This window comes from Leuciscus leuciscus (assembly GCF_965113295.1).
Source record: "Leuciscus leuciscus genome assembly, chromosome: 1".
Lineage (NCBI taxonomy): Eukaryota > Metazoa > Chordata > Actinopteri > Cypriniformes > Leuciscidae > Leuciscus > Leuciscus leuciscus.
This window is the reverse complement of record NC_138725.1, coordinates 66,932,786-66,945,181: the sequence shown is the minus strand read 5'-3', so window position 1 is coordinate 66,945,181 and position 12,396 is coordinate 66,932,786. Positions and strand designations below refer to the sequence as shown.

Genomic DNA, 12,396 nt, shown 5'->3' with positions numbered 1-12,396 from the left:
CACTTCGCGAGTAACTGTATTTAAATAGGGAAAACGTGGAGGTGTTTGGTAGCTTCTCTGCTTGGCCCATATTAAATGAACTGGGCTAACAAAGTTTCGCCGCAAGACAGAGGGATTTAGTGCACGCACTGAGACGAGAGAGGTATGTATCAACTCGTCTTAGTTAAGGGAATAACATAGTTTAATATGAAAAAACGGTAAAGTATCCCTTTAAGGTATCAAGAGTAAAAGTAAAGGAATTCTGGAGGAAAAAAACCTTGTCAGGGTTTTTGTGATGGTTCTGCTTTTATATTACTGCATATGTTGCATTTTACTTCTGAATATTTTCAAGGTTGATACATTTAAACTATATACTTTTTGTGTAGTTAAATGTAAAACAATGCATCATATTGTAAAATAACATAATTTTGTAGTGTTGCTGTCCTGTGTGGGAAAATCACCTCGAGTATCAACGATGTAGTTCCTTACTTAGCCGAAAGTACATGACCTGAAACATCCTCCATGTCCTCCAGTAAAATATAAAACATGAAAATGACAATAGCCAATTCTGGCTCCATAGCTGTTTACTCAATTATATCAAATGAATTATCAGGATGGCAGCATACTCTCGCACCGTTGCTTGGCGCCTGGAGCGGTAATCGGGAACACCTGGCTGCGCAATTAGGAAATCCTACGAAGGCTACATGGTGCGTCGTTCGGAGGACGCATAGGCTGCATCATTTGAAGTCCGCAGCCTTCGAAGGATGCAGCCTTCACATTGGGACACAGCTAATGAGTGATTAATGAATGTTGATGTGTTAAATAACTGTCGAAAAATTGGATTAATGTGTCATTTGAACTGCGCATGTATATGATTTGTTACTGAAATGTTGAATCAGAAATGAATTATTGTACGTTTGCCTTGTGTTTTCTAAGGCTGCGTTTTCTTGTTCTGTTTTTTTCCTATGTGAACGTGATCGGCAAGTGTATCCTGTTTTGTGCCATAAATAATCCTGTGGAGGTGAATCGCCTGCCTAGTGGATGCAATTAAATATGCACAAATGGCTTGCTGACCAGTGCCCATGGACCGGTTTCCACTTTGAACCATAATTTGAAACCATCAACTGGTAGGATAATTACAATTTTCTTTTGTTTTTCGGACCGTACTGGAGTTCACATGAACCGTACCTCAGACCACCCTTTTCTCGAGTACGGTTTGCGGATGCGCACAACACTACTGATTACATTTCTTTTTGTACATTTGTATGAGGTGCCCCTAGGGACATTATTCAGAATTACCATGCATATACATGTACTTTTCCTCTCACATACATATATGAAACCAAATTCATTCACATACAATAATGAAATGCTCACACACATACAAGTGAAATGCTTTTACAAACACAACTGAAACGCTCTCATACATACAACTGAAAATATTACGCTCACACACACAACTGAAACGCTCACACACACACAACTGAAATGCTCTCATACATACAACTGAAAATATTACGCTGTTATTATTATTATTATTACTGTTGACCCGTGCCAGTAGCTCATCCTCCCTGTTATCAATCTTCTGCAGGTGGGTGTCGTGAGAAGCACTGACTGCATTGGTCACTGTGTCTTTATCTACCAAGAGCTACAGGGCAGCATAGGAAATGACGAAGGATCAGTCAATACTAAAAATAAGTGTCTGGCATGTAGTTACAATGGCTTTTGACTTCTTAATTATTCATAATTATACACAAATTAAGTGATCATGAAGACAGTTTTCCACTGACCATTGCCAGATCATCCGGTATTTTCTCCTCTAGCTTGCTTTTGACCACCTTCTCCAGTGTTGCCAAGGCAATCACAAGCTGTTGTTCATGGTGCTGGTTCTCCAGGTCTCGACACAGTGCGAATGTGTGTCAGAGTTAAAGAAGCCTTGCCCATAAAATAAAAGCATTTTTGTTTAGCTTTGTTGGATAAAGGATATATCCCTTGCACAAATTCAATGAACCTTTCAACCATGTCTGAGATGTTCCTCTCAAAGTCTTTGAAGATGTCCTTTAAAAAAAAAATATATATATATTTGTGAAACTTTCATTCGTTTAGGTCAGTGGTTCCCAACCATTTTTTGTCTGAGACCCCCTTTTTCCCAAGAAAATATTTTAGGGCCCCCCTTCACATTTAATGATATTTTCGCTCTTGTAAGCTTGCAGCAAGGATGACAAAATATGTTGTTTTCAAACAAACGGTATGTTTACTATAAACAGATATGTTTATGCACAAATAATAGCCTATAATATTGAAAATACAATAACAAAAACATTAGTAGGCCCTTTGTAATTTAAAAATGTAAGCCTAGGAGTTGCCTATAAATTTTCCCTATTTTAAATGCAATAACAAAAATATCAGTATTCACACTTGTGTGTAGGTAAAAAAAAGAATGAATATAGGCTATTACTAAATGACTTCTGTCTGGGGCCTTAATACTTGCATGTTATTTTTGAGGCTTTATCAATGTGAGGCTTTATTTTTGAGGCTTGTGGCGCTATAGCGAGCGATAATAAACTTGCGTTTATTAACAGAATAATGCGTCTTTCGGAAGAACATTGTAGCCGGAACTACTTCTCTCTCTGTGTGTGTCTATGACGAGTCACGCAGGTACTGGACTACTCCGCAGCGGCAGCGATCCGAACAAAGATCGTAAAAATAGTCCCAATGTAATCACTTATTATAGGTGTACCATAGTGATTCAGGATAAGACAAAAACACGGTTTGGAAAATGGATTCATGATGAACTCGCTCATTATATACATTTTGAACAGAAAAAAGTTAAGGACTTTTATTTAATGCAAATTGCTCAAAACTTTTCAAAATATGACGCGACCCCCCACAGAGCTCGCTGAGGCCCCCTTGTGGGCCGCGACCCCCCTGTTGGGAACCAATGGTTTAGGTGATATGCTCCGTAATTAATATTACATTAACAATATAGGTGTTTTTATTCTGACCTCCAGTTGGTCCACCAGTTGCAGTTCAAGACTCATGACGGTCGATTTAAGAGAACTGGTCAGCCTGTTCATGGCAGGAAGTGATGTGAGCTTCAAGAAGCTCGGTGTCTGCGATCTGTTGCATTTCCGCATTCTTCAGCAATAGAACAGAATTTAATTTGTGAGCGTTTTGATGTTCAACTGGTGAGAAACAGGTTGTCTCGTTTTTGATTTGTATATTTTGCCATTCATAACAAGGATATGTCTTAAGCAGCGCTTTCATTCCCGGGAGGAGAGCCAGTTTCTCTGCATCAGGATCCTCAGCAAACATGCTGTCGAAAAGTTGAGGTCCATTTAAGAACTCCACGAATGTGTCCTGTGACAGAAGAAAGCAATATTTATTCACTACTGTCAAGAAGAGTATATATTAAGTTTGTATGTCCAGTAGAAAGAAGATTTTAATACAGTGCAGCGTTTCAAACACTGTAGTGTAAATCTGACTTATTAAACCTCGAGCATTTAAGATCAGCGTTCTTGTACTTGAATGAGATGGATGGCATGGTGATGTTGGTTACCTTGTGTAGTTGAAGCTCCTTGTTTTTGATCTTCTGAGCCTCAATTGCCTCCTGCTCCAGGAGGGGAAATTTTTACGGCCTAAGCCTTATGAGTGTTGTATTTTGTGCGTATCCTTTTGTGCTCTGATTACTCTTTTCTCTTCTGAGTGTTAGGCTCCGCCCCTGCACAGTGCACACCTGTGTCCCATTGCTCTAATGGCTCCTGCTAGAGTATATGAGAGAAGTGAAACAGAATGAGTCACGCAGCCGTGAATCCCGTGCACGTCATGATGCCCAGCCAGCCGTTGAAGACAAGTTGTGTTCTATTTGATGTTCTTTTTTGATCTATTTGTTAGTCTCTGTTAAGTATGTTTTGACTTTAGTATAGTTTAAGTGTTATTTTTACATGTGGAGAGTGGGGAATGAGAGATGTGAGTTTGTGCAATCATTTATTAGTCTTATAACAAATGTTTAAATTGCTCTTTGCCTCGCGTCTCCTTTTATGTTGCTGACCCCTTTCTCAACGAGCATCTTAAAAACAGGGGTTCTTAACATAAATGGGGGCTCGTTCGGGATCTTGTCCCGTTTTTTTTTTTTTTTAGGTTGATTGATTAATTTGATTGATCTAATTGGATTCTGTGGAGCAGATTGGGGGTGATCCTACCTATTCTCCGGTTAGAAAGAGTAAGCCAGCAGGGCTGTGTCTAGCGCCAGTCCTGACGACGGTTTGCTGTTTATTGTTTTTCTTTATTATTTTAGTTTGTTGTTTTTGGAGGTATTCCGGGGGAGAGAGTAATCTCTTAATCGGTACCCTCTGAAGACTAGTTAGGTTATAGTTAGAGTGATGGTTAGGTAAGTAGGTCCGGAGTGCGTTGGATTATCCTTATTGTCTATGGTCTTGACACAGGTCTTGACACAGTGCGAATGTGTGTCAGAGTTAAAGAAGCCTTGCCCATAAAATAAAAGCATTTTTGTTTAGCTTTGTTGGATAAAGGATATATCCCTTGCACAAATTCAATGAACCTTTCAACCATGTCTGAGATGTTCCTCTCAAAGTCTTTGAAGATGTCCTTTAAAAAAAAAAATATATATATATATATTTGTGAAACTTTCATTCGTTTAGGTGATATGCTCCGTAATTAATATTACATGAACAATATAGGTGTTTTTATTCTGACCTCCAGTTGGTCCACCAGTTGCAGTTCAAGACTCATGACGGTCGATTTAAGAGAACTGGTCAGCCTGTTCATGGCAGGAAGTGATGTGAGCTTCAAGAAGCTCGGTGTCTGCGATCTGTTGCATTTCCGCATTCTTCTGCAATAGAACAGAATTTAATTTGTGAGCGTTTTGATGTTCAACTGGTGAGAAACAGGTTGTCTCGTTTTTGATTTGTATATTTTGCCATTCATAACAAGGATATGTCTTAAGCAGCGCTTTCATTCCTGGGAGGAGAGCCAGTTTCTCTGCATCAGGATCCTCAGCAAACATGCTGTCGAAAAGTTGAGGTCCATTTAAGTATTCCACGAATGTGTCCTGCGACAGAAGGAAGCAATATTTATTCACTACTGTCAAGAAGAGTATATATATTAAAGGTAGGGTAGGTAGGAATTGTCTAAAAAACTTATTTTCCAAATTTGTTTAAACTTTATTTATATATCAATACATAATTAAAATGTAAATACTCTGAAAAAGAAAGTATAAAAATCGAGTGTCTGTAGACCTCTCACGACTGTTTTAAAGACAGCTCATTATTTCCATTCACTCCACCCCCTCCCTTCTGGGCTCCTTCCAAAGCCACGCCCCCAAAACACATGAACGCGCGACTCCGACCACTGAACTGGAAGACGCATTACCTGAGACGAGCGGAGAGGAGCGCAGTGCATGCAGTGACATCATGTCAGAATCACATGTAATAAAAAAATCTAACTTTATCATTATGAATATAAACAAATAAGATGTATTTTAGTACTCACTATCAAGCTAGCATATTGATATTGGTAAAGTTTAAAATATATATTTTTTGATTCGCTAACGAGCTAGTTATATCTATAAGACAAAGCTAAAAACAGGTTGCAATACACGTTTTTCCATTACCATCAGTTACACTGTGATGAAGATGAATTTCGTGTAAGATTCATAGCATATATGGTGTTCTGCATGTAAGAGTTTCCATAATGAAAGCATTGTTGACTCTGATGACTACACTCCAGAGACAAGTACCGCATCGTCAGCTCGAGGACAGGTCCGGGGTCGAGGGCGAAGCAGAGGAGGTCGTGCAAGAGGCCGTGCAACTAGGGTCCGAGCATATTGACACGCGTTTTATTTCTTTGTTTATCCAAATACTTTTTGTTCATTACCTTTTCTAGTACTGTCTTCCTTTTTTGCCTTGTTTGCCTTCGCTAACTGCATATGCCGGTAATGTGAATTTTGATTGCTCTTTCTCTGCCATTGTTTTGCTATTCCTAGGTTCTGTGCCTCTTGAATTCCTCAAATCAAACGGGTGCGCGCAAGTAGGCAGATCCTGTGTGGCAAAAGGGTGGTTGCCATGGTTGCGAGAGAGTGACAGTCGCCTAAGCCAATCCTTTGTTTCGTCCCGAATGGAAATAATGAGCTGTGTTTAATGCAGATTAAACGGTCTGGAGTCACTCGATTTTTATACTCTTTTTTTCAGAGTACTTACATTTTAATTATGTATTGATATACATAGAAAGTTTAAACAAATTTGGAAAAAAGTTTTTTATAAAATTCCTACCTACCCTACCTTTAAGTTTGTATGTCCAGTAGAAAGAAGATTTTAATACAGTGCAGCGTTTCAAACACTGTAGAGTAAATCTGACTTATTAAACCTTGAGCATTTAAGATCAGTGTTCTTGTACTTGAATGAGATGGATGGCATGGTGATGTTGGTTACCTTGTGTAGTTGTTGTGTTGCACTTCTTCTACAGCATACTGAAACTTTGCAAAGGCAGTTTCACGCTTTATATGTAGGCACAAAAATGATGAATTATGAACAGAACATCAGGACAAATGTTAGCAATCCCTCACTTGTGAAAAAGAAGCATGTTTAAATGTATTGAATGTGCACTTGTATGTGTAATTCGAATCTCATATATTTTACAAAACTGTACTTGCAGATAATATAACATGAATGCACTTAATGAGAGTTCACTTTCATGAATGTTTCTTAAGTAAACTTTTAAAAAGTGCATTTTGCAATAATGTAAAATGAAAACTTTACTTTGAAGTACATTTTAAAACTTTTTATTGGTCATGCTTTAAATAAGTACATGCTTTAAATTGTGTTGACTAACATTTTAAAGCTCATGTAAAATACTTGATTATAATTTAAACTGAAGTGTGTTGTTCAATATGACATTTTAAGTTTATTTATTTTAAATGTACTAAATTGCAACTTCATCATTAAGTTTGTAATTACAAATATATTTAAATGCGTTTTTCAATAGAAATTACATTAAAGTATATTTTAGTTTACACTCTTAAAAATAAAGGTTCTTTCTTGGCATCGATGCTTCCATGAAGAAACTTTAACATCCACGCAACCTTTCCATTCCACAAAAGGTTCTTTATAGTGGAAAAAGGTTCTTTAGATTTTAAAATGTATTTTATACTATAAGAAAAAATAATGGTTATTTTAAGAGCTGATCACTTAAAGGTTCTCGCTGCAAAGAACAAAAACTTTACTTTAAGGAGTTTTAATGCTTGTAAACCTGAACCATATTTAAAAGAAAATAGAAGTAATTATGAAATTGCATATAGATCTATGCCTGGTTTCACAGACAGGGTTTAGATTAAGCCAGGATTAGGCCTTAGTTCCATTAGGGCATTTAAGTAGCTTTTATATACGTTCCTTATAAAAAATAAACAAATGAAACAAATTAACAAAAACATTACTGGTGTGTTTAAAAGTTCAACTAATTTCATTTATTATAGATAAAAATTTTTAATTTAAATTGCAATTAAATGTCAGAAAACATTACATTCAGTTTGCACTTAAATATTTTATTCTAAAGTATAATATTTCCATAATAGCTCCTCTTTTTAAAAGTGTGCTAGTGTACTTCTCTCTCACAAGTGGTCAGCTGAAAAACAAAGCCAAGCAACTGCAATTATATGCAGCTGCGGATATATGAGAAATTACTTATTAATGTCTCACTCCAGCCGTCTGTAGTCCAGATAGACCAAGTCTGGAAGTTTTGCCGTCACAAATATCTTAAAGTCCTCTTCATCACAGATGGGATTTCCCGCAAGGTTGAGAGTGCGCAGATTCTTAAACTGTTTGAGGTACAGCACCTGCAGGGTCAGATATGATTTCCTTCAGCTTTATGTTTGAGTGACACTCATGAATTGGAATATTGGAAATTAATTAGTGGATGGCTGCATATTTTGGAGTCAGACTCATTTTCATCCTTTTGGGATTCCACATTTTCTAAAAATGTATCCTCTAAAATATAGTTGGCTTACATTATCTAGTTGAGCAATGCTATTGTTTCCAATAGAGAGGATGTTCAGGTTCTGCAGCGCATCCAGATTTTCAATGACAGAAATCCGGTTGTTGAACAAACTCAAGTCCTGAAGTTTCACAAGAGAGTCCAGTCCTTCAATCACTTAAATATTATTGAATGACAAATCTAAGGAATAAAAGAATTCTGGGTTAGTATTTGGAGATACTCCGGATATGTTTTTGATATCAGTCGGACAGTCTGTACTCACCCAGCCAGATCAGATTAGTAAGGTTTTCTAACCCTTCAATCCTCTCAATAACATTATTATCCAGCTGAAGAGTTGTTAGAGAGGGGAAATGCCACAGGTGGAAAATCTTTAGGATGTCTACAAAAAACATAAATATTATATTAATTATATTTTTAAATAAATAAATAAATATATGCTATTTTTTTTACAATGAACTGTTATTGAAATTATACCAATCATGATAATGAAAATGAATGAAATCAAATAAAAATCCTGTCATTAATTACTCACCTTCATGTCGTTCCAAACCGTTCATGTTCGAAACACACATGAAGACCTTTTTGATGAAATCTGAGAGATTTCTGTCCCTACTTTGACAGCTACGCAACTATCACTTTAATGTTTCAAAAAGTTCACAGAGCATGAGAATGACCCTCATTGGTTCTTGCTGAAGCTCACACGTGCTGCGTAATACGAGAATGTACCTCAGTGGTTTTTGCATTTCAAGCGAACAAGCTTGAGCTTCAGTTTACCACAACTGATGTGCGAGTTAATAAATGTTTATATGTGAATGAAAGCCTAAATTAAATTTGTTCATCATATAATGCGATCGTGTCTGTTCAGAAAATGTATTGGACTAAACCGCTCAATTCATATGGATTAGTTTTACAATATCTTTATGAACTTTTTAAAGTGTCAAAGTGGTAGGCCTAGTTGCGTAGACTGTCAATGGAGGGACAGAAATCGCTCAGATTTCATCAAAAAGATCTTCATTTGTGTTTCGAACATGAACAAAACTCTTTTGGGTTTGAAACGACATGAGGGTGAGTAAATGATGACAGAATTTTTATTTTTTGCGTGAACTGTCCCTTTAACACTGATTAAAAAACATTATCTGTGTGAGAGGGTGGATGTATTTTACTTGTCATGAAAATAATGTCTAAATAAATAAATAAAGTGGGTTTCACTTTTTCAATAATTCAAAATATATTCTTATTTTTCTCTTGATTTTGGGGGTGAAATCTGTCCCAGGAAAGTTTTCATGAGATTCACCCAGAATAAAATAAAAAATCAATCAAAAATGTTTAATTTTACGTTAAAATGAAATTTAATTACGGTTCTTACTTCTGAAGTCCAACCGCAGCTGATACACCCCCTCGGGCTGGGCTAAAGTTTTTTGTCCAGATTGTCCTTGAAGTCCCTGTTCAACAATTGCTTGTTGTAGCATCTCCTCATCCATTACTTTGGGTTCATCCTGTTCTCTGCTTATTTTCCAACGCTTCTGATTTTATTTTATTATACCTTTATTATACCAGGGAAGAAAATCACATTGAGATAAGATATCTCATTTACAAGTGAGCCCTGGCCAAGGTAGTAAACACAGTAAACATAATAAAACAACCTGATCTCACAGAAATGCGTGAAATGAACACGACCCCTTAACCCCGATTGTAATTCTTGTTGTAATGGGTGAAGAAAGGACCCGGACCACGACCAACTGCTGGTTGCTCTTTTAATGAATGCAGAACGATGGATTTGTCTGTACAAATCAACAAAAATATACACAAGGCTCTGTTACATGCAGTCTCCTCCACACAGCACACAGATCTCAAGCTCCTTCTCTCAGCTGGCCTAGCGCAGACTGCACATACATACACGACTGATAAAACAGACGACTTTAATTCATCTTTAGTATTATCAGCAAAAATACTTTTAAATAAAAATGTGAAAAAGAATTAAATTTTAAAATGCTCAATGTAATTGACATGAATTTCTTTTACATTCTTAATACAGCCAATGTAAATATGCCAAATGAATAATAATGAACATGATACACATACCTCTACAAATCAACAAAAATATACACAAGGCTCTGTTACATGCAGTCTCCTCCACACAGCACACAGATCTCAAGCTCCTGTTAGCAGATAAACATACAGAAAGCCCTGTAGACTAGCACGTGGAAACATGTCTAACTTGACTTTAAAGCTTGCAAACAGTCTGTTTACAAGGTTTATATTCGATTGACACATTACCTGCATGTTCACAACCTCAAAACTAACATTTATGGACAAGTAAAAGAGAATTTTACTTGCCCGACCGGACAAGTAGCCTGATTAAACGTCAATAACAAAAAAAATTAAAATAACTAGGGAATCACTAAAATGAGAGAGTGATTTTGATTGTATTATATTTATTGTAAGTTGCGATCGATAGTGGATGTATTACTGACGGTAACAAGGTTGCGCTGTAGATTGCGCCTGTATGTTCGGCTGGCCGTCGGTCTCTCTCGTGTTTATTTTTATGGATCTATTTATGGATGTTAACCTGGACTTCAAATTGCTGCACACGCCTGGTCTATGACCTCCAGTCACTACTGAACATTCGTCCCAGCAAACACAGAACGTTCCCCTAATGTTCCCATATGGTTCCCATTTGGTTATTTTTTGGGGAACCAAATAAGAACATTCTAGGAACGTTCTTTGTAGGTTATTTTTAGGTTTAATTTTTATAACCTAAAGAGAACGTTCTGAGAACGTTCCCTGCAGGTTGTTATTTAATAACCTAAAGAGAACCTTCACAGAACGTTCCCTGCAGGTTATTTATAGGTTTTATTTAATAACCTAAAGAGAACCTTTCCAGAACGTTCCCTGCAGGTTATTTTTAGGTTTAATTTTATAACCTAAAGAGAACGTTCTGGGAAGGTTCCCTGCAGGTTGTTATTTAATAACCTAAAGAGAACTTTCCCAGAACGTTTCCTGCAGGTTATTTTTCAACCCAGGCTCATTGGAAATACGTTACTCTGGGTACTTTTTTGCAAACCCTGAAATACGTACCTGAAAGTACATTTCCCTGCACTTTCCGGGTGAAACGTCCACTAGAGGCACTATACATACATTTAAGCTTGGCATACATTTCCCCCGTTCCAGATGCTTGTCTATAAGCTTATAAAGGCGACAATATTAATAAATGATGTTCAGCATACACTTATTTTAATATAAATTAGGAATTATTTCCACGCCTTTGAGGTGCCAAGCATGCCAGACTGAGGATAGACGTCCGACGAGCACATTGGATCGCACTTCCCTGAGGTAACTTACCGAAATAGTATGGTATTGCCTCGCAAAAGGAACAATTCATAATTAAAATGCTTTTGCATGTTTTAGTTTTCATGTGTTTTGTGTAAATTAAACGGCAGGGAATCGCGCAATCATGACCGTGTTGATTACGTACCAAACCGCACAAAACTTGTTGGCAAACTATTCGCGAACAGCCAGCCAAAAAATATTATACCTTTGCTATGTGTCTCACTATGTCTCACACTAGTATGATTTAATAAGATATCAAACGCATTAACAAGTTTTGCCAGAACGATACGTTTCAGTCAGGTGATTTGTTTTATTAACACTTTATTGCAGCGCCACAAATATGTACCACTCGGTACGTAAAGTTATTGCTCAATGCTCAAACATCCTATTGGAGTCGCTAAAGAGACCTGGGTACTTTTTTGCAAACCCTGAAATACGTACCTGAAAGTACATTTCCCTGCACTTTCTGTGTGAAACGTCCACTAGAGGCACTATGTCCAAGTCACGTGACTTTCAAGATTCCGGTCGCGAGAACAAAATAACATGGCGGACATTTCTATCATTTTTAGTGAAAAAAAAACAATATTTTGAGTTAGATTCTGGATAAAAATAAGTTTTGATTACATTTCTAGCGAGAAATATATATTTTATTTTCATAATATTCATTCAGTGAATGTACATAATCACTCGCTTTAACAAGTTTTGCCAGAACCTTACGATATGTATGTAGCCAAGGCTACGTTTCAGTCAGGTGATTGTTTTATGTAGACTACTCCGTGAAACGTACTACAGCAAGTTAACGTTAGTGAGCATGAGGACACCCAGCTGAGCTTCAATTAACCCTGGTAAAAAAAATAGTACGTTGACCCCATAATCATATCTATATTATATACATACATATTCTTTTGAATTTAACATATAGGCTACATATAGAGGGGACTGCTCACATTTAGGCTAATTGATAACGTTTTATTATTTTTGTTATCAGTGAATGTAAGCAAATATAAATAGTCTTACATTGAACATTCACAGACTGATCAGGCTACGATCAGCATCGTAAATGCTTTAGATATTTATGGG

General features: G+C 36.8%; 1 pseudogene across 1 annotated transcript; it reads right to left on the bottom strand.

Moving 5' to 3' along the window:
* Positions 1-252: 252 nt before the first annotated feature.
* On the bottom strand, positions 253-12,393 carry LOC309476409 (dynein regulatory complex subunit 3-like; annotated as a pseudogene). Its single transcript has 11 exons — positions 10,960-12,393; positions 9,353-10,910; positions 8,249-8,365; positions 8,000-8,166; positions 7,692-7,828; positions 4,745-5,117; positions 3,504-3,589; positions 2,985-3,117; positions 1,967-2,037; positions 1,770-1,893; positions 253-1,627 (listed from the first exon to the last, which is right to left on the bottom strand). The product of its transcript is annotated as a dynein regulatory complex subunit 3-like (transcript).
* Between the last annotated feature and the right edge of the window lie 3 nt (positions 12,394-12,396).